Raw genomic sequence first — 27,034 nt, forward strand, 5'->3', positions numbered from 1 at the left:
ATATTCATCACATATATAAATAGCCAGCAACTGTATATAGTAGTGGAGGGCAGAGGGGAAGGTCAGGGAATTAGCTTGATGCCAAGAAAGCATTTCCTATGGAGTCACCAAATCTATCCTGGATACACTGGATACTATCCCCAATATTGGCACACAGGTGCCCTTGTGCACCAGACACACATGGTAGGCGTCTCCAACCTTGTGGGCATGTGAAGGCTTATCCTTCTTGGACACTGCATAGGCAAAACTTACTTTTTGGGGCTTTGTAAAGATGAGTAAAAGATTTTTCCCTCTCTGCCTGCTCTTTGGGCAGCATTACCAGCTGAAGACACCACTTCAGTGTGGAATTCCGAGCAGCTACTCCACGGGGAGACTCCCACAACATGTACTTGTCCTGCCAACCCTTCTGAGAGGACAGATCCTGGACGGCAGCATTGGCGCTTCCACTCAACTCCAGGACATTGAGCACAAAGAAGTGGCAGCAAGAAATAACACGGACAGGGTGGTAAAAGTCAGAGCTGAAGTTGTGGCCAGTCACTACTCAACTCGAACATTTTGTACGTGTTTGCATAAGTAAACAATTTTTCATAAAAGCAAAAATTAGCACAAATCCATAATTGTGGAGCTTAGACCATCGGGAAAATTAAGTCAGAACCTCCTGGTATTTTTTGTTGTTGTAAGCTGGCCATTGCCTCACTGCTGCTGTACACCGCTACGCTAACCTCAGACCCGTGACCGCCCTCCGCTGCCTTCGCAGAACACTCTGCGTTTCCCCGCGCCGGGGACGGCAGCGGGGGGCAGCCAGCCTCCCCCGCGGAGCCCCGGGCAGCGCGGCCGGGGGAATGCGGCCCGTCCGGACCTGCCGCCGCCCCGGGCTGATCATTCCCCTCAGGCCGGCCCCTCCAGCCGCGCGCCGTCTATGAACCCACACATGGTTTAACAATTAAAAGAAGGGAAGAAGGTTTCGTCGTCGGCTGCGTTTTGGAACAAGCGCACCCTGCCTGGCTGCAGCAAAGTCACCGGCTGCCCGTGACCACCTGCCCCGGGCCGGCCCCGCTCTGCCCGGAAAGGCGCCGGTACCGCCAAGTTCCAGGAGGGGAGACAGGCTCCCCGCCCGCCGCGGCAAGCTCCTTCTCCTCGCTTCCGCGCGGTATTTTTAGTCGCTGACCCAGTTCCCCGCTGGTCTACCCGCGCGTCCCTCATTGTCCGCCGAAACGCGGCCGAGCCCCCGGGGCGAGCGGCAGCCCCGCCGATAAAAGCACCGCCCAGGGGCGGCTGCCCCGCGGCCCGGCGCCAGGTGAGGCTGAGCGGCGCGGGGCTCGCTGCGGGGCAGGTGCGGCCGCAGCGCCTCGCTCGGCAGGGGCGGCGGGGTCGGGACGCAGCCCGGAGGGAGGGGCCGGGCCGGGGGCGGCGCTGCTGGGGCCTCCTCGGGGGCGGCGAGAGCGGCCGCGGTGCAGCGCGGCAGCGAGGGGCAGTTCCCTCCTGTTTAACCCCGCTGCAAGCGAGGGGCGGCGTGTAAGCGCTGGCGTAAGTACCGACTTCTTTTGTTAAGAAAGTTTGACTTTCCCCGGTTCTTCCTCCCCGGTACCCTGGCGTGGGCTTCCCGGGGCGGTGCGCGGGGGCGGCCGGATAACGGGGCCCGGGCGAGGTGCGTGGCCGGAGAAGTGGGTCAGGGTCGCGGGCAGCAGAGCCGCCGCTCTGTGCTGCTCTTCCTTGCTGTCCTCTCTTTTTGGCGATCAACCACCTGCCGCGCTCCGGTGCGTCCCGGCAAGGTGTGACTGAGCCGCAGCCCCGGACGGGAGCGCAGGTGCAGCGAGGTCCGCGCTGAGGGGCCTTTCCCGGGCGGAGGGGTCGGAACTTCATGGAGACGTTTGTTTTGTGCTTGTTTGTGGGGTTTTTTGTGGGTTGGTTTGTTTGTTTGTTCCCCCCCCCCGTTTTTATATTTGTAGATACGGAAGCTGTGCGTTGCTGGCATAGCTTTTTAGCTAGTGTTTAAAATCTGATAGAGCTTGTTCGTGTGCAGCCGGACTGCTTCGGTCTGCAGTAAAAGCACTGACACTCTTGAGGTCTTTTTAAAGAGTATCTTTAATACTCACTCCTCCGCTTGCTATTTATACCACACAAGGTTGGCAAGGAGAGGAGAGCTGGCGTTTGAAAAGGACGTCGAGCTTAAACTTGATACTATTGTTCCAAGGCAAGAGTGGAGATACTTAAACCAAAAAAAAAAAAAAAAAAAAAAAAGGCCCAGCAAACACCTCTCCTTACAACAGCCCAGGGCCTTCCACCACCCACCGTTTTTGTGATGAAAGCAGGGAACCGAGCATCCCCTTCTCGTTAGAGATATATAGGTGTTCTTGCTTCAGCCATAGCTCCTACACCCTGTCACCAGGACTAAGGCTGTGCTTTGGTGGGTTTGTGTGGGTTTTTTTGTTTGTCTTATGCCTGTGATGTGATGCAGGTTAGAGCTGCTTAAACTCCACTCCAGAGCTTTACCTAGAAGATATGTCTCACTCTGTGGCAGATATATTGCTTTCACTTAGGCAAGAAAAATGAATCGTTATTGGTCATTGCCTATGTATTTTAAGGTTGGTTACAGGCTAAAAGTAGCTATGTTGTAAAATGTAGTTAATACTGTGTCTGATAAATCAGGTGATACTTACACTATTGCATAGATATTAATGGTTAATAATTTTCATACTTTTCTTTTTCCTAAATGAAGTCCGTACACAGTAGTGCTGCTCCCTAGAGTGAGGAGATCAATGGAACTTGTTTTTGTGAGAGCAGAAAGCTTTCTCCTGCTTGATTTACATCACTAAGATTTTCAGAGTGGATGGTGGTGACCCATCTTATGGGATTTACTGTTTGGGTTACTAAGTAAGACAGGTATTAACAATTGTTTATTCCTGGTGATGTGCACTGCGCTCCTGTGGAACTAGAGCGATGCCGTGTAGCGGCTGGCTCCCATGAGCAGCCGCTGGGCTTAGTTCTCCTCATGTTAATTATCGTGGGTGAGCAATAGGTTGCTTTTTGAGCTCTGTTTTTATGGAGCTTAATTGTACGTGTGTTAACAAGGCTCTATTTAAAAATCATGTCGACACTTTTAAACTATCGCAGAATTATGTTTTCTGGCAGAGATCAGGCTGCTTAAAAAGTGTGGCTAAAACAGTGATGATAATCTGATAATTCTGATGCTAAAATTTTACCTAGCGTCATTTTCCAGGATTCTGTGTTTAAAGTTTCCATAAATTGAAAATAATTGAGTAAATACTTTTTAGTAGCTGGCATCTTAAAACTGGTTTCATGGTATCTTTTTGAGCAGTTTAGGTTCAGTAAATAGCAAGCACTGCTGCTGAATGGATTGGTCCTAGTTCTTGTGTGCTTTACTTAGTCGCTTCTGAGGTACTGATTTCAGCTGCAAGACTAAGTCTGCAAAAATGCTACGTAAAGGCCTTGACAAAGTCCAGAGTTGACAGAGTAATGACACACTAAGTGTATTTGGGGTTCCTGTTTCTGACTCTTGTATTTTGTGGTTTTCAAATATTGTCTGCAATCATGCAAGGAAGAAGTGGGTTTCTTTTTTAGGAACAGCCAAGATTCTTGCATAGAGGTGAATCATTACGAAAAATGTCAACCATCAGGATGCTTTTTTTTTAATTGTAGGACTTAGCATGGAGCTGAGATGTAACATGTCACGTAGCTAATGATCTCGGCAATCTAGCAAAATAATTACTTAGACTGGTAATAAGAGCTGTGGAATGCAGATTAGCCAGCTGATAGTGTGGGACTGAATATATATTTATATAAAAATAAAAACATACATATGTTTTTACAGGCTTATTTGCATTTTCACATGTATAAATGTATACATTTATATATGTGTTATATTACATATTCATATTAGATGCTAAAGTGTCTGTTGTATTACGATTATGTGATGTTGAGAGATATCTATGTAAGCAGAAGAGCCACGTGGTATGACCCAGCAGAAACTGCTGAAATGATTGCCTGCCCTGAATTCCCTCTTTCTGTTTTTTTAATTTTATTCATTTCATTTAGTAGTATGCCCTGTTTTACTGTTTAATTGGGAAAATCAAGCCCTTTTAAAGTTGCCTTTATCCCATGAGTGAAGAGGATTACCTGGTGAGTCTGTGGAGGAGTTTGGAGCTAAAGCTTTTTTCTACTTTACTTGATTTCTCGCGGAAAGGGAAACAAGAGTTAGTGCTTCCTTCAGCGTTCCTGAAGTGCAACTGGCTGTCATACTATTTTCTTTTAGGCAAACCTAGAAGTGAGAATGATAACAGCCTAGTTCTTTTTGAGGGTGTACTTGCACTGTGGAATTTGTTCCCTTTCATAATTCTTGTATGAAGATGTTTTTAGACGCAGTAGTTGCTCTGACGGAGCCATGGGAAGAGTTGTTTTCTGCTTTCCTCTTTCTTGTTGCACTGACTATGCATAGGTATACTTTGCTACAAAAAAAGTGTGCTGTTTGATAATTTTACTCATCCTCTTAAGTGACAAAATAATGTTATTTATGAGTCATAGTTTTCTGCATTAGTGGGCCTTTTTTGGTACCAAAAAATTATGCTAGGACTTAGATCATACTGTTCAGTGGAAAGTTTGTTTGTGTTGTTTTTTTTTCCATTCCTAGCACTGGGAGCTGAGATGTTGTAACCCACACTGGGTTTTGATGAACTGGTTCCTACTTTAGATCCCACTGAATGTGGATGTGGTTGTTGTCTTTCTGCTCTGAGTGATGGTGATCATCAGGTATACAGCAGACTCCCTGAGGTGAGTTAAAACAATCTGAATGTGTGTCATGTAGCACTCTATTCTAATGACTGGTGTTCCCAGTATCTCTAATAGCTTTTACTGTATACCCTGTATACTGTCTTCTAACAGGAAGAAACAAGAAAACCTTGCTTCCAGAGCCAGTTTCTCTGCTGTGTTTGCTCCATTCATGTCAGTGAAGAAGGTGGCCAGGCTTTTTTCAAGCCAAAAAAGCAGTTTTAAAGGATGAATTTTCATTACTATGAAAAATGTGTATAGTTATGCTAGGTAATTCTGTTTTCCCTCCATCTTCTGCAAGGTACGAGGTCCATGTAGTGTGTCCTGAACTTGTCAGCTGATGCCAAGCTAAACTAACATCTCTGAGGTTGGGATGGAGTGGCCTCTGAAATGCTGCTCCTTTTTCCCTTTGCAAATCTATGCAACTGGCCAAAAAAAAAATGCTTTTAGTCATTGTGCTCCTGAGTGAGTGTGATTGTATTCTTGGAGGAGTTTGGGTATTTGGTGCTGGGAGTATTGCAGACTTCTGTTTTGTCTCTGTTCATCTCCGGTTGGAGTTGTAGCTGAGGTTACTGGAGAGAGGAGCTGACTGGTCATGTCCTTAGTGGTGAATTACAGCAGGCTGAATAATCATGTCTGAAGAATTCAGAAAGCAACAGGATTTTGCTGTACCATCATTCCATATGGCTTTGGGAACTAATGATGTGTATACCAACAGGCAGTCTGATAGAGTTGTGGCAAAAAGTTTGGGCTGGTAAATAAACTGCCCAGAAACAGGAAGGGCTACAAACTTGTCCATTACCTATGGTTTGTGCTGCCATTCTCACAGTAAATGTGAGGTACCTATTTAAATTTACTTGGAGTTCTAACTGTAAGCTCCTAGTGAATCAAATTGATTCAAGTGATTACTGTTACTTGAGAGAGCTCAAGGTAAGAAAGTATTTCAGGACCCTGATGAGATCACTTTAAAGTGGAGGTATAAATGTAAGATGCTGCTGATGCTGGTTTAGGCATAGCATGCATCCTGTAAATGCCTAGTCTACAGGAGTCATCAGTTCTTGGATGAAATTTGAGGTGCTTGCTTTTAATATCTGATTCAAATATTTTAGTGACAATGAAGTATTTCATTGCTGTGAAATACCAGTGATGTATTCCCTTTAGAAGAGAAGCCAGAAAGTGATTGCAGAATACTTTATCTGAGTTTGCATTTTTCTTTAAAAAATGCTTTAATCTGCAGAGTTACTTGGAGGTACTTTTGGAGGTCACTTTTTCCAACCTCCAGATCGTGCTAGGACTACTGCCTGTGCTATTTCAGGTCAGCCATGGCAGGGTCTGCCTGAGCCTTGAAATCTCTGGATGGAGGTTCTGTACCCTGCTTTGCATATTCTTTCAAATAACTCTGTTGAAGGAAAGAAATAACTTCAATTGGAATGGCTGATGAGGCGTTTACGGGATTAAAGGCAGGGGATGTTATAGTAGTCAGTTGGCAATGGTAACTGGGTTCGGTACTGCCCTCCTTCAAATGAAATGCAGAGAGATCTTTAAGGCAGTTGGTGTAAAGTAAGCTGTTGGTGCCCTTTGCATCTCATGTTACAGTAATGATGATCAGATGTTGCATCTCGTCACTGAGCAGGGCACTAGCCCTTCATTAAGTTGCAAAAAGACTGTCATTCTGCCTATAGGTGCTGTGCAGATCTTTGAATGCTGGCTCCTGCCATGAGAAATTCTCATAGACCCCTTTTGACTTTAGCTGCCACCCTTTCGACCTGCCTATCCTTTCATCCATTTGAAGTAATGTGTCAGATGTCCTTAGAATTGCTCTTGACTTGGGAAAAAAATCTCCCAAGTTTTCTGGGAGAAGTTAACAGGAAATTATTTTTTTTTGTGGTATATGGGTAAACAATTAAAAATTGAAGGACTGCTTTGTGGATGTAAGTACAAATAGCTTGATAAATGATTATCCTGCATAAAAGTGGCATGTGTACAATGTGTAAACTTGGAAGCCTGTCTGTGCAAGTTTATCTAAAGTTTCTGGAGTTCTGCTAACTTGTGCTAAGGGGTGGTCAGTACAGCTTACAGGGAGTGGAGTAAAAGCTACATACACATCTGTTTGTTACTTGTAAACTGGGTGTCCACCTTTGGAAATTATCAAAATTGGACCCGCTTCTCACTCTTTTCTCCTACTTACTAGTTTTGGTGTCTTGAATTCTGTTCTGTTTAGTGCAATTTATCTGTAGCTGCAGTATTCCATACTGGTAGTTTTCTTGTGTCTGCCTTGGCCTTTAAGTTGCTTGATTAAAAGGATATCTTACTGAAGAAATACGTGAAATTTGGTTTGAAAGATGTCTAACACTCTCTGCCACAGGCAGTGCAGTTTGGAGTATCATGTCATCTGCAATGATGTCACTTGAAGAGTAAACACTTTTGACAGAGTTTTACCAGTCCCAAAGCATGAACTTTCCTGACATCTTTGTTACTAAGCTTTATTTAAATTATTTTTAAACATTTTGCTGATTTGCAGTGGATCTGTTCATACTGAAATAGTGCTCTTTGCCATTAACAACCCAAAAAGTCATGTTTTTCAGAAAACATAGCTTCCATTGAGTCCTCTTATAACAGTTAAATCAATTTATGATTTCCCCACAAACTGGAAAATCACGTATAATGAACTGTTCCATCTAGATCTGTTTGCCTACATCTGTCTGAAAATTGACTTACTTTGGTGTAGAAGCGTGCAATTAGGCACACTAAAGCTCAGATAAAACCAAAATGGACTGGGGTGAAAAGGCAGGTTGTTTGAACAACTAATTCTTGTAGCAGTCTATAGAGTATTAGGATTTCCACTTTGTGGAATGCAAATACAAACTTTAATGGCCTGTCTTGTTTCTGAGAGTATGTATGCATTGCTCACAGTGTTTGACTGAAATAGCGAGTTTGGTCATTTGGACAAAAAAATTAGCACTAAAATTATCCTTTCATACTGTTATTCAGCACAGAGATCTAACATGACCTGTTGGAATTATTTTTTTTTTGCAGAGATTGGACAGCTGTGTTTGGTGTGCTTGACAGAGCCTCCCTTGTTATCTTAAATGCTATGTGCAGATCTCAGTGTAAGGCTCAGTGAAATTTGATAAAGGTGTTCCTGTCCCGTTCAGGATTTTTATGGTAGATATGCTGGCTGAAACTAGGTCGTGCTTTGTCCATCTTTGAATGTGGAGTTTACGATTCCCTCTGAGAGGCTTGGTAGCTTTCACTTTTGCAAATATGCCAATGTTCAAATCATTACTGCATGGCTCTTTTTGGCTTTTTTACTTTTTTTTTTCCTCTCTCCCCCTCACCATTGCTTTCAGGAGAAGAAAAGAAGAAAAGGAATGCTGGTATTCAAGTGCTTCTTTCCACCTCTTGGACTGAAGTCATTCAGTCCTGTGTGTACATGATTATTTCTGACTCATAGCTGAAGCTCTTGATGGTCCTGTGGATTCTTTGTTGATGCTGAACGTCTAAGTATGTGAAGAGTTTCACATTGATGCTGTCTCCACTGAGTCCCATCTCAATAATGTTGCATGACAGCATAAACCTCACCTTTGATACTGTTTGTTTATGGCTGTTTGATGCAAGCCACTTCTGGATGTGCTGGCCTAGTGGTTCTTGCACTGTAATCAGGCTCAGTCTATTGCAGCACTCTCATATGGTTTGTGCACTAAGCATTGCTTTCCTCCCATCAGTAGTCAAGGATCTTAAAACCACTAGTCCATGCTCTTGGTTATTATCTAATCTGGGAAGCCTGCTGATTGCAATATTCCACTGTTGCATTGCTACGTAATTGCATGCCTTGTCTGCCAGTTACACCTTTGCAAGACACCCTTAATGCTGACTCGATGGTTTTATTGATTTGAAGATACTTAGGAGATGTCTGTAGAAATTTGGTATTTCTTGATGCTATCTGGACAACTCTGTTTCAGGTATGCTCTCTACCAGATATCTGTAAGTGGGCAGCCTATATGGTGTCCATATCACCTCAGTTGTACTTCAGGTGTAAGTTTGCAGGCCCTTAACTCTACTGCACATTTTCCCTAAAGAGAATGCTATTTTGTATGTTTGATTTGCTCCTCCTCTAGTGCTACAAGCCAGACTTAGGTAACTTTATTCTTTTGTCTTTCAAGCATTGTGGAGCATGGACTGTTTTTATTGTTTGTGAATTCTCATCCTTTTCAGGTATCAATTAGCAGCAGCTGCCATCAGCAGTGTGAAAATACTGGAAGAAAAGCTACTAATATGGTTCATAGTTCATAGAACAGCATGTGTTATCACTTAATGTGGCTCAACTGAATGGTTTCCAGCATTGTCATTCTGAGAAGTACTGTTCCCTCATACAATAGAATACTTACCATGCACTTCTTTGGATGCAGTCAGTCATCTCATTTGATGCTCAGTTGCAGATAGTCAGATTTTTGCCAAGTTTGTATCTACAGGTGGACTGCTGGAGCTCTTCCTTTGCAAGTTCCCTAAATTAAAGGAATTCCTCGCAGATATTTTAGTTTGCTTGCATCCTTATTGTGTCTTGAAGCTACAAATGTCGTCCGCAGCACATCTGTTTCCTCTGCTCTGTTTTGTGCTCATAAACAGTTCTTGGGCCTGTTCAGGAGTTGCTATAGCTGGGTATTATGAAGCTGTACTGTCTGGGTGTTGTCTCCTACTATAGTAACATAATCAGCCAGAGTCTTGGTGCCAGGAGATAATAATGACTGGTTCTACAGTCAACATGGATTGGTGGCCTTGGGCAGCTGGATGCCTTTAGGCATTTGCACTCTTTGAGTGTCTGCCTAGAAGGATGGCAGAGGCTTGCCAAACAGTTTGAAGCTCACTTATTTTAGCGTGGTTGAATCTGTAGTTGCAGGACAAATGTTTTTGCTCTGCACCAACTCCTGTAATGAATAGCTTTTTCTGATATTAATTTGGAGTTGTGCAGAACACTGCTTCACCTAAGGTTTCTTCATCCGTTGTAGCTTCTTGGTGTTATAATAGTGTGTAATAAAAAAAAAAATTGTGATCTGATAGTTTTCTCAGATTAAAAAGGCCACTTCATTATGTGTACTGCTTGTGGTGAAAGTTTGCTTCTGCCTTATTACACAAACACACAGATCAACACACCTAAACAGTTTCTGTATGTGGTTACAACTCCTCAATACCTTTCGTCCCTTGCCCTTAGCTTACTTGTGTTTGTGTCCCATGGATTGCATGCTGTGCGATGTCCTGCTGCTCAGCAAATGGGTTTGAAAGTCAAATACCAAAAAGCAAGTCTTTTGTTTAAGAAACTTCTTATATGTTTAATAGTTGTTGTATTTGAGATAACTAGTATTTATTTGTGCTTTTCTGCTCTAATGGTGCTGCATCTCAACATGTAAGATGTTAGTAAATCTGGTTCCAGATTTCAGCCAGCTTAAGCTGGTCTTTCACTTAATAGTTCAACTGCAAGGTGATAATTGAATAGCAGCTGTCTTCAGTTTCTTCAGTGATGCCTGCCATATAAGTTGGGCTCTCTGGATTTTTGTTCAGGGTATGGCTTTTTCTTCCTGTTGTACCCTAGTGGCAATCCATATTGTAAAATTTTCCCTCTGTGCCCGGTTATCTTTATGACAGTGGCTCGTGTAAGCTGAACTGTTGGTGTCCCCACGGGTCACTGCACTGTTGTGCTGGTGGGTAAGCCATACTCTGCAATGATGTTTAGTCACAAATATGCATTTGTAAAAATGCACAAGTAGGTCCTGTGGAGCCTTGAAATGAGTGACTATAGCATACCCCAAACTGAGAAGAATGAAGGAAATGAGTTGCAGTGGTTAGAGCAGCCCTTCTAGCAGAACGCTTGGCATTTCAGCAGTAAATCTTGGCACGTAGGCGTGACTCCAGCCTTTACTATGATGTGTGACACACTGCAGGTAAGTTGTCATCTAAATATAGGAGGTCTGTGTAGTGGGGTTCCCCCCACCCCACCCAGTAAGCTATTCAGTGCCAAGTGAGAAAGCTTTGTCTTCTACAAGGTCGCTCCATCATAGGCTTTCAGAATTTCCAGTTGCTTAGCTTTCTTACTGAAGACCATGTGGAAGTTAGATGAAGGACTTTGGGATCAGCCTTTCTGGTCTCTAATCTGTAATGAGGTGCGTATCATTGATAGAAGAAGTCTTGTTCTGTAGAGGTCATTCCATAGTATCCACATAAGTTATATTTAGAGCTTGCTTATATCTGGTTGGTGTCAGAGTAAAGCTACTGTTACAAACCACTTATTTATTTATAAACCCACAGTAATGCCAGCTTTCCATAGAGGGCCAGCCTGGAACTTGGTTCTTAAAAAATATTGTTGGGAAAAAGTTTTCTAGGAAAAACCCAAAACGGTTGCAGTGTGTTCTTGATGACTGGTTGTTTTCTTGGTTTTTTGTTTTTGTTTTTTTTTTATATGAACCAGTGGCTCCATATAAAACTAGTTTTATGCTTGTCAAATCTAAGTATAGTCAGATACTGTACAGAAGTAGGTTTTTCAATCTGTCTCCAGATAGTAGGTGGTGGCTTATGAAACAGTTGCAAAAGTAGTGTGCTGGTTGCTTCCCTGCACCTCACTGACTGCCGTTGTTCCCTGTCCCCCAAAATAAATAATTTTAAAATGCAATATTTGTGTTTGTTGCATTTCTTATTTAGTTGTGGGTGAACAATTATAATGGTGCACAAAGATGCATATCCTTGAATCTCCTCAATGTTAATGTCCTTTCAAGTGTGTTTGGTTTCTTTCCTGTTTTTGTTATGAGAGAAGCACAATTTCAGAGAAATCTTAGATGGAAAATTCAACTTCTGGGGTTTTTTTTGCCTCAAAATAATACAGAATAACTGGATAATCATATAGCCTATTAAAAAGACTAAGTGCAGCTGTGCTTATTCATTGGGCTTTTAGTTGTCCAGTATTTGTTTTGCAAACAGATATGGTCTCAGTGTTGTGGTTTGGTTTTTTGAGGGTTTGGCCTTCTTTTCCTTCTTCTAAGACTATGCACTTTTTTTCATTGTTGCAGAGAAATATTTGAAGTTTGCTTTTATTTATTTTTTTTACTTGTAGCTGTCTATGTGAATATTGGTAACTAGTGCTTGGTAGCTGGCTTTTTTGCATAGAATAACTGAAGGAAAACTTGCCTATGAAATCTTAAAAACTTTTTTACTTTGTTAATGCAAAACAGTAGAATTTATAAACACAGAAGACTAATCTGTAGTGCAAGAAGGACAAAATGTCACATGATGAGCATGTGTCCATACCTGCAAGGAAAAGAGGTCTGTCATTGAAGTGATTATGAATACTCCAGTAACTTTTCCATGCTCTTCAGCTCTTCCAGAAATGTACTGCTGAACTGCCAAGGATTTTTCTAGAAGGGCTGCTCTAACCACTTTCAGAAAGTGGTAAAATGGCCTTTGTACTCCATGATACTTCCTGGAGAACAGATTTAATGTCTTTGGACTAACGGCTGCCTTTTTATAAACCAGTGACTTTGAGGTTAATGTTTAAATATTTAAACAGATTTGGCATATTGCCATCTAAGTAGAACAGCATGTGCTTAACCCCAAGACTCACAGTTCCCTGGGTAGCCAAAAAAAATAAAAGTTACTCAATAGTGCAGTGATCTGGTAGCTTCAAAGATTATAATTTAAGGCAACCCTGAGCAAGAGTACCATAAAGAAGGACGATCGATCTGATTTTCCTATTTAGCTGAGGGAAAGGGAAGTTTTACAGATTGTCAGAACTCAGGTCAAAGTCTAGTATAAACAAGCTATTGTAGACTGATAAAAATAATTCTAAAAGATACTGATCTGCATGTAGGAATTTGAAGCTTGATGAGAACTGTTAACTTGTTAAATTCTGGTAATTTTTGGTTCTCTTTGTTTGAGTTGGAATGCCAGAGTTAAGCAAAGGTTTGAGCGTAAGGCTTAAATGTAATTTGGGGGTCTTGGTACTTATGACTTGGAATGGAAAAAATGAAAGGAGACAGCCAAGAGCAGTTGCACTGGCATTCTTCACATGTCCAGTGCTCATTACCTTAATCTGAAGGACTATGTTACCTGTGTCTGGAAGACAAGTGGGAGCTTCATCCATGGAACTGCATCTCTAATCCAGTTTTATTCAGATCTTAGACTTACAAAGAGCTCTGCTAAAAGCATCCCTCCTGGGAGAATGCTTCTGGTCTCTTGTCCCAGATGATGCAAACCCACGTTTGTCAGGTGTCTCTTGATCAGCGATCAGGTCACAGCCATGCTGCATTGGTGACTGGATGCTCTTGTAAGTTGAGGGAATGAAGGAGTGTACAAGGTGTGCTGAGATAAGCCTGACTGAGCAGAGGGAGAGAATTTTCTTTCCTCATCTTGCTTTTATACAAATCTCATCTTTTAAGTTAAACAAGTATGTGAAATTTTCAACATGTTTAGATATGAAACCCAACACTTAAGAACTCTTAATGAAAATAATTATAAATAACATAGCTTCAAACCTGTGAAATAAAATTTTGAGTTTGCAATAGCTTCCTGGGAAAACTGGTATTTTGCTTAACTCTGAGTTTTGTGGTGTTTGTGTATTAGCACAGAAGTGAAATAGTCTGAGACAGTGTTACAGTTAATTGCTTAAGCTCATGTTTGCATATCCTAAAGAAAAGAACTACTGCAAATGGCCAGCACAGGACATACATCATATATTATACTGTGATTTATGTGGCCTATGGGAGTGGTGCCTCAGTAAATGGTTATGAAATATGCAGTGCTAAAAAGCATCCTCCTGTGGCAGCATATTTACTGCTCTAGTACCTTCTGATTCCTGTGGGGTTTTCTTTGCTCTGAGGGATGACTGTAACCTGCAGACAGCTATTCTGTTCTGTCTCAGCTCTGCTTTACTGTTAAGTTTCTGGTGCAGTGTGTTTTTCTGATGGTAAACACAATGACTGGGGAGCTACTATTTGATGCACTGAAATGGGATCGTAATGTAGTGCCGAAGTCTTTGCCCTTCCAGCATTGTCTTCTTCCACTGGTAAGTCAGTGAAGTAGTAGTATGCTGTTAGAGTTTGAAGCCTATTGCTGTCCAGATAACTTTTGCAAGGCTTTTTAAAGAACAGGAAGATTTACTGAATTAGTTCTCTTGACACTTTGAAGCACTGGCATTCTACAGAGCCCCCTGGTAGAGATTTCTGTCTAGGAACATGGGATATCTTAAAGAGCTGTTTCCTGTTCTAGCATCTGTTAAAGGATGTCCTAGTAGTAGTGTAAGAGTTTTCTCATATTTCTTTGTGTGAAAAGGTGTTAGTTGATATTCTATACCTTATTTTAAGGATGATGCATTATTAGTTCTCGCTTATAGTGGAAGAGTACATATCACCAAGAGGATGCACATTATGCGTTTTATACCTGAAGTTTCTAACTTTTTTTTCAAAAGTGTTAAAGGTTGCAGGTTTTAAAAAGTTCTTTAATTTTGTGGGCTTTTAGAGGCTTCAAGTAGATTTCATTTCTTATAGCTTGAAAATCCAGCCATTTAGCTGAATAAATTAAATGAATGGAGATAGAGAAATTTCTTGTTCAGAAAGATAAATTATTCTGAAATGTTTTAATTTCTTATCTCTTAAGTTTGTGTACCCCAGTACACAACACAAAAACCAGTAGTTTGTCTGTATTTAAAACACTGTAAGTGAGCACATGCCACTTGAATGTCTTAATTTGAATGATGAATATGTTACAGTGGAGTTTAATATAGCTGTCATAATTTCAAATTTAAATTGACTGTTAAAATATATTTATTTATGTTTATTGCTGTTCTTTTATACCCTGGGGAAAGAAATACTTTCAGAGAGTGAAAGTTACCTTAACTGTTTTACATAGCTAGTGTATCCTAGCTTTCCTTTTTCCTTTTTTTTTTTTTTTTTTAAAAAAAAAACTTTTCCTGCAATGCTGAATTAATTGAGAAGGCTACAGTAAGCAGGTGTAACACCAAATTATATGCATCTAGGGTAAATCTATTATGTGGTTAAATTAATTGAGTAAAGGAGAGTCTCCAGTTAAGCTTTTTCGAAGCCCCATATTAATCTTTTCTTGCCTGTAGCAGTCAGAAGTAAGACACTGTGGTTTATGTCACTTTAAAACAGTGAGGGAGAGCTGCTAGTTTGGTAGGGCAAAAATGAATAATTGTTTGATGTGCTGCAATATGACTTTTTTTCCAAACAACTGTTCTGCCCTCAGGCTGTCTGAAGGCAGACTGAGATTAAGTTTGTCCAAGCTGCTCTGCAGACTTTTTAATATAGAATGGTTTTCTAGAGTAGCAGTTTGTAATTTGTGAGGCATGGGGCTAGGGGAGAACCACCTGCACGTCTGTATGTTTGTCTTTGTGGAGTGCAGGGACAGTATTCTCCACTCCAGTGCCTGTGCATTGCAAGGTCTGAACGTCCAGCTCCCTGTGGAGCACTGTGCAAACACGCTTCTGGGCACTGTAGCTGCTGTGTAGTAAGCTTGTAGCCTGGCCCTAGATTCACATTGTGGTAGCCCACAGCCTTGTGAAAATAGCAGTGTTTGGTTTTTAAGTCTTAAAAATCCCTTAGTATCAGAAAGGCAGTTGGAAAAGTCCATCCTCCTCTTGCTCCAGACCTGGCTGGGCAAACTAGTTGCTTACTCTGTTGAACAGAGCTCTTGTCTCTCACTGTAAATAAGGTCTGAAGCATTACAGAAAATACCTCTTTGCAAGTATCTTATATAAAATCTGTATAGTCCTTGTCAAACCTGCTCTTAGGACATGTTGCTAGCTTGCAGGGAGCTTAAGATGCATGCTGGCAGAGAGTCTAAGGAAAATTCTTCAGCTCGAGCCTTTTATTGCTGCATGGCTGAACTGATCTTTGAAGGTTGAAATCTCCTGAGAAGACTGTATAGTCTGGCTTCTTTGGTTTTGGTTGTTTGGGGTTTTTTTGTGTGTTTTGTGTTTTTTTTGTTTTTGTTTTTTGTTGTTGTGGGGTTTTTTTCCCCCTTAATCCTACTGATTGCTTGTGCTCTGATGTGTAAGGAGAGCTTTTGATGACTAACTCCGCCTCAACTTGTCTCTTAAAGCTTCTCCTTTTACTATGGTAAGTAGTTTGTGGTTTGTCTGTCTTTCCCCCATGCCTTAGTCTGAGATGCTACTATATTCCAAATAACTTTCCAGATGTATTACTTGAAGTTGTTTATTCCATAAATATAGAAGTATACTTTTATGTGTGACTCTTACAGTTCATTCTTTTCTACTTAGAGGTTGATAACATTACTTTTACTTTCTGAAGCTGTGTGCCTAAATGTAGTCCAGAGTAAACCTTTTGGTTGCAAAAATTACATAGAAGCTGGTAATTTTTGAGAGAGGTTTGGTAATTTCTATCAAATGATGGCCATGTACTGTCATTGATTTAATGTTCCCTGATGTTTTAAATTTAACAGCTAAAACAGAATTATTAGTGGCTTCCACAATTAATGCTTAAAACATGCCAGGCTGGGAGAGAAATGCCAAAAAAAAACCCCAGACCCTGCAAGTAGTTTCCAGATGTTGCTGACACATTATTTCCTGGAAGGCTGGTTGATGTGTTGGCAAAACTAGTATAATATGCCATTTTCTATTAAAGTTTGGAAAAAAAATAATTTGAATTACAGTTCTTAAAATGGAGAGCTGGGGATGATAATAGGCCTCTACTTTAGTCGCTTTTTTTGTGTTCACAGTATTAAGGTCATCGTTGATCTTTGCATGCTAAGGCGTTACTTTTTTGTCTGTTACTATCTTTAAGCTAAAATACTAAAGCAGGAGCTACCAGTATCAGATTTCTAAAAAGATGGAAAGATCAATCAATCCAACTTTTAAAAGTGGTAAAGGAAATCTGTTCCTCTTTATTAGAAGGGCAAAGACCTATACCTAGAATAGGAAAAAATAAGAAATTAATGTAATATTGCAAGAAGTATTTAAACCAACACAGTTATTGACTTGAATGTAGTATTAAATAAATATTAAATACATTATGGAATATAATAAATACTCTGTAGGCAGGACTAACTAACCTACAAACATCCAGTGCTCAAGCATAGATCTCAACATCAGAGACAAGCAAACTGACTGTCTAAAAAGTCCTAGTTCAGGTGATAGTGGGCTGTGCCACTTGTCCTTGGTTATTCAGGGGGTTTGGGTCAAACAAACAGGCATGGCTTCACCTTAGCTTTTAGCTCTGCAGTGATTATTACCTTTCTTCCTGAAACAGTTATGCAGGAGGAAATGCTGGCTGTGGCAGTCAGAGCTTCATATGGGGCTCTGTTAGGAGTAGTACTTAGTTCTAAAGAAATCCCAGAAGTAGCTTTTGAAGGATTGTAGAGCAATGGTGGTATCTTAAATTTATGATCCTCTTTCTTAGGTTATCTAACAACCTTCTAGGAATACCTGTTTTCAGTGTCCCCTCATTATAACCTTGAAAGGGCAGTGAAGCAAGGCAGAAATCAGTTTGTTTCATGCCCGTATTTCTGGACCTCATATCTGTACTTGTGGCTTCATGTTACCATAGAGTAGGACCAGTAGCAAGTCTTTCACAAAAATCTTAAAGACACTAGTAAGAAAAATCTTATCTTACTGCCACTGAAAGGTGAAAAGTGCACATGCGGAACAGTGTATGATACAGTTAAATAGAGTGAAAATTGGCCGGTGTCAGGTGTCCTGTACAGCCAGAGAGGGTTAATCCATAGCACAGTGGTCCGTCATCTCCAACCAGAAGGTCTGGAAAAGTGCATTAAGCTGAATCTGCTTAAACATTTAACAAAACAGCAGCAGCGAAACTGCTGTGGCCTCTGAAATCTCTGTGTGTGAGCACAGGTACGTTTTTCAAACTGAAAAGGGAAAAATGCTGTCACAGCTGACTCAGTGTGCTGTTTCTCGTTACTCTCCAAAACTGGTCCTTTCCTCAACAGATGGAGTGGAGGAGTGCAGACCATGGAGACAGCAATGGAGACTGTAAACTTTGTTTCCCTTTCTATGATACAGGGAGCGTGGCACCTAAACTGATCACATAGTACCACTTACTTCCCAGAAATGGGCTTTCATATGTGAGGGGGAAAAAAAAGGAGCAATTTATATGATCTTTGCACGTCTTGTTCCTGGTCATTCTACCTTAGATGAGGCTGTCTTTGACAGTGCATTCAAGTGCTTGAAAAGGAAACATGCCCACCCGAGTCCTGCAGTTGAGGCCTCCTGACTTTGAGCTGGCAGCTGGCTCTCTGCTTTACCAATGAGGCTTTACTTGGTGAAAACGGTTAATTTGAATTTGCATCAGTACAGCGGCTGAATTTCGTTCAGTGTGGGAAATTTCTGTTGCCACTCAAGCCACCTAACCAGCATCTGAAAGTCTGCAAGCACCTTCTGGTGACTGGTATTTCTCTGTATATATTCTCTCTAAATAAGTGTGACAGCACTGACATTTTGTTTGTTTCTGGGTATGGTAGGTATTAAGCAGAAAATGGTCTTATGACTCTCGCCCCTTACACTTTTTCTAATCAGTAAACTAAATGTCATCATTGCTGTTTCACTCTGGATGTGGACTGTTACTCAGGCACCCTTTTTTCAAGAAGGATCTTAATTTTTCCTTTTATGTTGACTAAAACTTTGGTAAGACTTTAGCCAACAATAGGACTGTATAAGCTAGCAGGCTGGATTGGATAGGAGCTGAAAATAGTGAGAGGTTTAAATTTTATTTTTAAAAACACTTTTCCCAAGCATCCTTAGCTTTCTAAGGAAGTGTGTGGACTTGCTGGGGTTTATTCTTCTTATGAGGAAAGTGTGTGGCATCTTTCAGTTGGGAGAGTCTGGTTTTGGTTTTGGGGTGTCCTGATGATGGTACAGTCCTTGTATTTGTTGTTGCTGTTTGAGTGAGCAGCTCTAATGGCTGTAGTTGTATCTCTTTAGCTGTTGGAAACTACTGAGGTGGTTCCTCTTTTGCTGGAGGAGCTGTGAGCTTCTGTGGACCTTAGATGGCTGTGTCTGTCTCAGCAGAGAGGTGGGATGGCATGTCAGGGCTGTCTAACTCTTGTGGCTCACATAACATGAGATACATGAAACTTGGCAGCCTCAATTTGAGAGAGGTCTGATGGCAAGACCCCAGTCATGTTCTCTAAGTTGGGATTTGTTTTCCCGTCCTATACTGAATATATTGACCTTCTGGGTATGTGCAAGATGAATCTGTCCAGACCAGGGGTGAGTGTATGCAAACATTGACTCCTGCTCAGTGAGATGTTGATGTTCATGGTTGCTGGTGCTCCAACTGCAGTTAGCACACACTGATTTTGACTTTTTTTATTACATTGCTTGATTCGTAATGGAAGTGATTCTTATATGGTTGGCTTGGGATCTGGATTGTTCACTGATCTGTTGATTTTTGGTAAAAAAATATGTGGTGTTACTTAAATAACTGGTATTCTATAGTTGTGTACTAGACCTCCTATTTTTCTCCTTGTAGAATCTAAATGAGTTACCCTATATCAAAGAATAAGACAGGCATCTGATTCATCGAGTTATCCTAACAGTAAGCTCCAGTGTGTTATTGCACTAAATCTGTGGCTGTGATAAGGTTTGTGATTGCTCTGTTGAAGGACTTTTAAAATGTTCTTTTCCATTGTGTGGTCTTAGCAGCAAACATATAGGTACTTGAGATATAAATAAACCTGAATTCAGAGGTTCATTTCATTTTATTTCTGCATGTGGAAGCTAATGCTGAGTGGGCTTGTTACAGTAAACACAGTGGGATAGCACTGTGTGTTGTGTACAGTCCATTCGTTGCAAAGTAACTGAACCATGCCTTAGTGTGATAGGATGGAGATTAAAAATTAGCTACTAAGCCGTTGCACTGAGGTTAGAGTTGAACAGAAGACACTGATGGCCGCAGTGGTTCCTGTGTCAGTAGATTGTTCTGCTTAAACCAAAGCATACTCTCCAGCTTGCTGGTATGTGAATGTCGCTTTGTTTTCAAGTTGTGAGGCTTTTACAGTGGAGTCTCAAGGAATCTCCCAAGTATATTGGAGATAGCAAGGATTTTCAGGTAGTATCCTGAGAGCTGCTTCTCTGCGATAGTGTGTGCTTGGCTTGGGTTTGGTTTGTATTACCTTACACAGTCTCCTTGTAGTACATGGAATTATTAGCTTGTGTATCTAAAATAATACTTAGGAATGAGTATATTTTGTCTGTAGCTCTTATGTTCGTTAATTGCCAACTTTCAATTTGAAATGTGGAAGGAAGTAATAGAAACCCTCAAACTATCAATCTTAATATGTAAATTTGGAATTCAGGTAGAAACAAACCAGATCTTGTGCAACTGCTAAGACAGAGGTTGATGGTTTATTGGTAAGATTTAAAAACCTTTGGAAACTGTGAGCAGGCAGTTGCTCTTGCTTCTGCCTTAGGTGAGGAGAGGAAGTTGGCATTAAACAATTCAGGAGACTTTAGTGCAGTTTAATTTTAATGAAAACGGTTACTTCTGCTACCTTTCACATGTTCTGTTTCCTGTAACAGTGATTTGTGAAGAAAATGGTCAAAGGACTCAGTCTTACAACTTTTATTGATATGGAAGGCTTGATGGTCTAACACAAACTTGATATTTTATTTAGATATATGTGCCTCAGTAGAAACTGTTTATCTGTCATGCGATCAGCTGAGAATATAAATTTTTCTTTAAGAAAAAAAGAAAACACTTCCAGATTTTATTTTTTAAAAGACCCTTATCAGTGTTCAGAAATGAGGTGCCCTAGCCACCAGCTGGTCTCTCCCGTGGAAGTTCAGCAGTGCAGAACTAATTTGAGCACTTAGTACTTGTAGACAAGTAGAACCTTGGCCTTGTGCATGAGTCTTGTCCCAGTCACTGGAAACTCTCCCCTTTTGACTTTCAGTATACCTCATTTTGACTAGAAACTTATTTGTAGATGCAAGAATTCCAGTCCAAGAAAGCTTATTACACCAAATGTAGTCCTACACCTATTTTGATGGACTTACTGTTCCTTTTTTTTTTTTTTTTTCTTCCCAGAACACTTTTTAAACAATTTTAAGTCTAACCATGAAGTACTGCTTTGCAGCCCTGAAGGTTTAGGCCTAGGTGGACTTTCCAGAGGACTGGAGTGAGTGGTTTTCAGGTCCCAGTCCCTTCCACCCCTGCTTCTTGTGAGGTAATTTTCTCTGGAGAAAGTTCTTAATGCAGCATTAATTGCTTGCAGTTGACATTTGCAAGCAGTATACTACACAAATGACTTGTGAAAGTGCCTCTGGTATGTTTAACTTGGCTCAGAGAAAATAGAACCCCAGTGGTGGATTTAAGGGAAAACATGAAGGTAGAAACAGTGTCTCCTTTTCTAGGCATATCCCCCAGTACCTGGAGAATGAAGGAGAGAGCACTCTAATAAATACTATCTAAAATTAGAGACGTGAAAACCATTTCCAGGGGATGGAGATGTTTTGTGGGTTCTTCCTGGATGGTCTGCTCAGCTTAACTCTTTTTCCTTAGCATTCGTCAGTTAGGGTTATGTATTTTCCTACCAGGAGAAGCTTCATGATTTTTCTCCCTATTTGTTTTCTTGGCTTACTCAGCAATGGGTGTGTGTCTGTGGTTTGAGGTTTTTCTATTTTATGTTTTTTTCGGTGTTGGTTTGTGTGTTCCTTCCCCCCCACACACCCTCCCCCTTAGAGAGCAGAGCATGAGGATCCTTGTTTGTGCACTATGAATTGGTAGATTTACAGATTTAAATCTAGAAACTGCAGGATCATTAGATGCTTTGGTGAATTTGATGCTGAAAGATGAAATTTGCATGACAGGATTATTTAAATTTACTGACATTGCTTTGAAGAAAAAAGTTAGTCACCCTTCACAGGATTATATTTGGTTGTGTGAGTTCAATTCATTTTTCTTGAGTCCCTAAACAACTTTTTTTCAACAGTGTTTCTTCCTCATTCGCACAAAAGACCCCACTTACGTGTAGCCCAAGTACCTGTCCAAATGTGAGATGTGTTTTCTTGCTTCTTTAAGCTGAAGCACAGGAAGCAGAGTTGCTTATCCATGTCCTGAGCTAACATAAAGTGTATGAAGTTAATCAAGGTTACTTGTGTCAGCCCCATGTAGGAGTTTTTCATCTGCATTGCAGAGCGGTTAAATACTTGTTGTATGAAATGCTAGTGTCTCTGACTTGCTTCTGATCTGGATGATAGTTTCATGGCTTTCTGCACTGTTACGTGACTGTTGGCCCCAGCAGCTGCCATTTGGTGTTAGTACTTACTGGAGTTAAATAATGAAGGTCTGTGACCAACACAAATTTGGCAGTAATGTCCTGTCTCTGTTACTGTTGTAATGGTGGATGTGTTTTATGTCCTTGTTGGAACAGCCTAGAAGCACAGCTTCGGAGAAGTTTGTGTAGGGAAAAGCTGTACATCCTGGTTCTCTCTATAGGTGTGACCAGAGGAAGCTTTGAGTTTAGAAAGGCATCTTTGTATTGCCTGTCCCTTTGCAGAATCTATGGAAGTTGCAGTAACCTTTTTCACCACTTTTTTTTTTGTTTTGGTTTTTTTTCCCAATGATAGTACTGGAAAGTCCCTATATCTGTATGTTCTCCTAATTTTCTTCTGCAGATTTGTATGTCTTAAATGTGGTTTAGCCCAAGAACTAGAATTTTGATTGCTGCTAACAAGCTGACTGTCTGGCTCTTCAATGACTGATTGAAGTGTACCGGATCAGAACAATGTCCTTTAAATCATCATGTTTCTATCACTACTAGTATCTAATTCAGGCTTTCCTACATCAGGCTTATAAAGCTGTTTAAGTCAATGCATAAAGGGTTAAATGTGAAATGAGCTGTATTGTAGATTGGGTAGTTTATATATGGTGCCAAGTCCTAGAGAACCAGTCCACATGTATCTGTGAATCATCTGACCAAGGGGACTGTGTGGTAAAAGTTAGTGTGATAATTCCTTGTAAAAAAGACCAAGCTAACTCTCTTAAAAAAAACAGTTACAGGAGCATGCCTGTTAATCGTGTAGCTCTGGTTAGATTGTCGGTTACCCAGGACTTACGATCTAGTTTATAATAAACCTGGATGCTGCTTTTTCACTTCATAGTACAGAGATAGTACTTTGCCAGTGTGTGCAGTGATCTCTAGTTATATACATCTCATCTCAAGGGGTGGCTGTAGCAGAAGCTGATGCTTACTTGGGAATGCGACCATCAGATGTGTTAACACTTCTGTCACTGCTCCTTGCATTGATTAATTTGGTCAGTCTGCAGTGGAAATAAAAGGTAATGTTCTGCTATATGTATAGCTGTAGTTCCAGGATTCTGCAGAGACCTGATGATTTTTATCGATGTATGTGCTTTACTCTTCTGGGAAGCTGTCAAATCAGCTAAATAGTTGAATGGGGAGAATTGTTTGAGAGGCTAGCATTTGAAGTTAAAACACTTTTTAGCTCTCAGGTTAGATGTCTGGTGCAGAGGTTTGACTATACTGTAAAACAAAACAGTTTTCATAAGCAGTGTTTGGATTTATAGAATTGTATAATCATTTTGGTTGGAAAACACCTTTGAGATAGTCTAACCATTAACCTAACTCTATGAAGTCCAGTGCTAAACCATGTCCCTAAGCACCACATCTACCTTTCTTTTAAACACCTCCAAGGATGGTGATACAACCACCTCTCTGGGAAGCCTGTTCTAGTGTTTGATAGCCCTTTCAATGAAAAAGTTACTTCAAATATGCAATCTAAACTGCTTGCCACAACTTGAGGTAATTTTCTCCTGTTCTATTACTTGTAACTTAGGAGAAGAGACCAACATACATCTTGCTACAACCTCCTTTCAGGTAGTTGTAGGGAGTGATAAGGTCTGCACTCATCCCTCTTCTCTCCAGACTACACAACCTCAGTTCCCTCAGCCTGCTCCTCATAAGACTTGTGCTCTACACCCTTCACCAGCTTTGCTGCCCTTCTTTGGACACGCTCTAGCACCTCAGTGTCCTTTTTGAAGTGGGAGGCACAAAACTGAACATGGTGTTTGAGGTGTGGCCTCACCAGTGCTGAATACAGGGGGACAGTCACTTCCCTAGTCCTGCTGGCTGCACTGTTTCTGATACAGGCCAGGGCACTGTTGGCCTTCTTGCCCACCTGGACATGCTGCTAACTCATATGCAGTTGATTGTTGTTCCATGCCCCAGGTCTTTCTCTGCCAGCCAGCTTTCCAGCTACTCTTTCCCAAGCCTGTAGCTGTGCATGGGGTTGTTGTGACCACCATGTAGGACCTGACGCATGGCCTTATGGAATGTCATACATTTGGCCCCAGCCCATAGATTCAGCCTGTACACATCCCTCTGCAGGGCATTTTTACCCCCAGGCCGATCAGCGTTCCCTCCCCTGGTGTTGTCTGCAGACTTAGAGAGTCCCTGTGGTCACCTCATCCAGGCAGAACTGGCCCCAACACTGAGCCCTTGGGAAAACCACTTGTGGCCAGCTGGATGTAAGTCCCTTCGCTACAACTGTTTGGGCCTGGCCATCCAGCTGGTGTTTTATCCAGAAGAGTACACCAGTCCAAGCAATGAGGAGCCAGTTTCTTTAGGAGAACATTGTGGAAAATGGTGTCAAAGGCTTTACCAAGGTCCAGGTAAACAAAAGGCTGTGACCTTTCCCTCACTCACAAAGTGGGGCACTTTGTCATAGGAAGAGATTAGGTTCATCAGGCAGGACCTGCCTTTCATAAACCTATGCTGCCTGTGCCTGATCACCTGGTTGTGCTGCGCGTGCTGCATAGTGGCACTCAAGATGATCTGCTCCATAACCTTCCCCAGCACTGAGGTCAGACTGACAGGCCTGTAATTCCCTGGATCCTTCTTCTGGCCCCTGTGGTAAATGGAGGGTCACATTTGCCAGTCTGCAGTCTATTGGAACCTCCCTTGTTAGCTAGGACTGCTGGTGAATCTTGGAAAGTGGCTTGTTGAGCACTTCTACCAGCTTCTCCAGGACCCTTGGATGTATCAAATCTGGCCTCATAGACTTGTGTAAGTCTAATTGGTAGAACAAGTTGCTAACCATCCCCTCTTGGATTTTGGGGGTTTCAAACTGCTCCCTGTCTTCCAGCTCAGAGGACTGGGTACCTAGCAAACAACTGGTCCAACTACTAAAGACTGAGGCAAATAAGGTATTAAATATCTCATCCACTTCCTCATCCTTCATTATTGTTTCCCCCTGCATCTCATAGAGGGTAGATATTCTCCGGAGTCTTCCTATTGTTGCTTATGTATTTGTAGAAGCATTTATGGTGTTTTAACAGCAGAAGCCAGATTAATTTCTAGTTGGGCATTGGCCCTTCTAATTTTCTCCCTGCATAATCCCATAAAACTTTTGTGGTCCTCCTGAGTGGCCTGCTCTTTCTTCCAAAGGCCATAAACTCTCCTTTTTCCCCTGAGTTGCAACCAGTTCTCCTCCCTGTTGGCTTGCCTTTTGACACACAGAAACAGCCTGTTCCTGCACCTTTAAAACTTCCTTTAAAACAGCCTTCCTGGACTCCTTTGCCCTTCAGGACTGCCTAACTTTAGGTAGCTTGATTCAGGGACAAGTATTAAAATACTGCATTTGCTCCACTTGCATCTTCAGGAAGAAATTTATTATTCTTTACTGGAGTACAGCATTCCTGAGGAGTTTGAGGGACTGAGGGGACAATTTCTAGATGAGAGCTTCAAGTCCTCTGTTGCTCTGTGGCTGCACATTCCATTGTGGGAGTGCTTCTGCTCAGGCCTCAAGTGGAGGCCCTTCCCCAGAGCTGTGGGGGATCTGTAGGGAGCTGGGCATCAGCCTGCATGTCTGGATCCCTTCCAGATCACCTGGGTGAGACCATTAGCCTCACCCTGGCAGCCGTTCAGGCAATGTGTGCCTGGTTCCCTCTTCTCCCTGGTCCTTTCTCCACCAGGTCCCAGTGGAATCTCAGCCCTTGTGGGGCTGCAGACAGCCTGTCATCAGCTCCGTCAAGTGGTGTGGGATGTTCGTGCTTTCTAGAGAGCACCAACTGTACCTAGCTACCTAATAGCATTGCATAAATCAAGCTATTTTTTTCTGAACAGCTCTCCAAAGCTGTCATGGTGTCTGTCTTGTTCATCTACTGCAGATGTGCAGTGCTGTGTTTAGCTTTGCAGAGCTAGTTCCTGTTGGATTCAGAGGCTTGTGTCTTCTGGGACCAAAGTACAAACAACCAAAATACGTCAAGATTAGAAAATAAAAATAAACCCTTGTAGCAGGACAGATCTCACTGCAAAAGTTTCTTTTGCAGGGAACATAACTTTTTTTTAAATATAAAACATTTGGTACAATGGTTGTGAATTGCCCAATTGCTCCAGATGCCAGCTGTGCAACATTTCAGGTGAAATATGGGTGAAATGGTTATGATAGGATTCAAACTACTATTCAGCAATACATACTAAAAATCCTCAGCAACTTGTGCACCACATTTTAGGGCTTCTCATCTCACTGGGTTGGAGCAGTTTCCTATTTATCCACCCAAATACTATTTCTTGTAATCAGTTTATGGCAGTCTTATTAGATTTTGTTCAGTATATATAATCAGTAGCCTTGAATATATACTTTTTGGAGTGCAGTAACAACTTTTGTTTCATTGGCAAGTACAGCCTCTTCAGAATTGATTTCTGGAGTGATGTTGTTGCTGTGGAAAAGTGCAGTCCTAACTTAGTGGTGGAACTTCTTGTAGAATAAGTGGAAACTGTACTTGGCTAGCTATAGTCTTTTCTGAATGAATGACCACTTCAGCATAGCGGGCATCTTTGAGTCTGCAAAAACTGTGAGCTGATTAAACTTTTGACCTGATTAACATGAAAAATCCCAAGCATCTTGATTAATTGTTCAATTTATACATCACAAGGAAATCATGGCAAAGATGCTGCTTTTTTAGTTTTTTAGGGACTGCATTGGTCTGCTTTTTCAGGTAAATTAATCACGTTATACATTTGTTACACAGTAATCCACTAGAGCTAATATATACTGCTGTACTAAGGTATCTTGCTTCACTATAGGTTTTGTTGGAGAATACTCCAAATGCTCTGTAAACTAGTTCATATTATATGTTGGTGTTAAATATAGACCCTCTGAAGAACCTCTCAAGTTTTAAGTGAAGATCTGAGAGGACATGCAGTGCACAGGAGCAGATGAATCACTCTGTGGCCTTAACTATCCGATTCC

The 27,034-nt window shown here is 41.5% G+C and overlaps 1 protein-coding gene across 4 annotated transcripts in view; it reads left to right on the forward strand.

The window, feature by feature from the left end:
- Nucleotides 1-1,424: 1,424 nt before the first annotated feature.
- Nucleotides 1,425-27,034, forward strand: part of MTUS1 (microtubule associated scaffold protein 1) — a 127,223-nt gene continuing 101,613 nt past the window's right edge. For 2 of the 4 annotated variants that reach the window (XM_051616417.1, XM_051616421.1), the window contains exon 1: nt 1,425-1,527. The gene's annotated coding sequence lies outside the window, so the exon portion shown is untranslated. Of the gene's footprint in view, nt 1,528-4,648; nt 4,789-19,724; nt 19,774-27,034 lie in introns of those variants that run through there. The other 2 variants (XM_051616418.1, XM_051616420.1) reach the window with 2 other exon arrangements.

This window comes from Apus apus, chromosome 4 (assembly GCF_020740795.1).
Source record: "Apus apus isolate bApuApu2 chromosome 4, bApuApu2.pri.cur, whole genome shotgun sequence".
NCBI lineage: Eukaryota > Metazoa > Chordata > Aves > Apodiformes > Apodidae > Apus > Apus apus.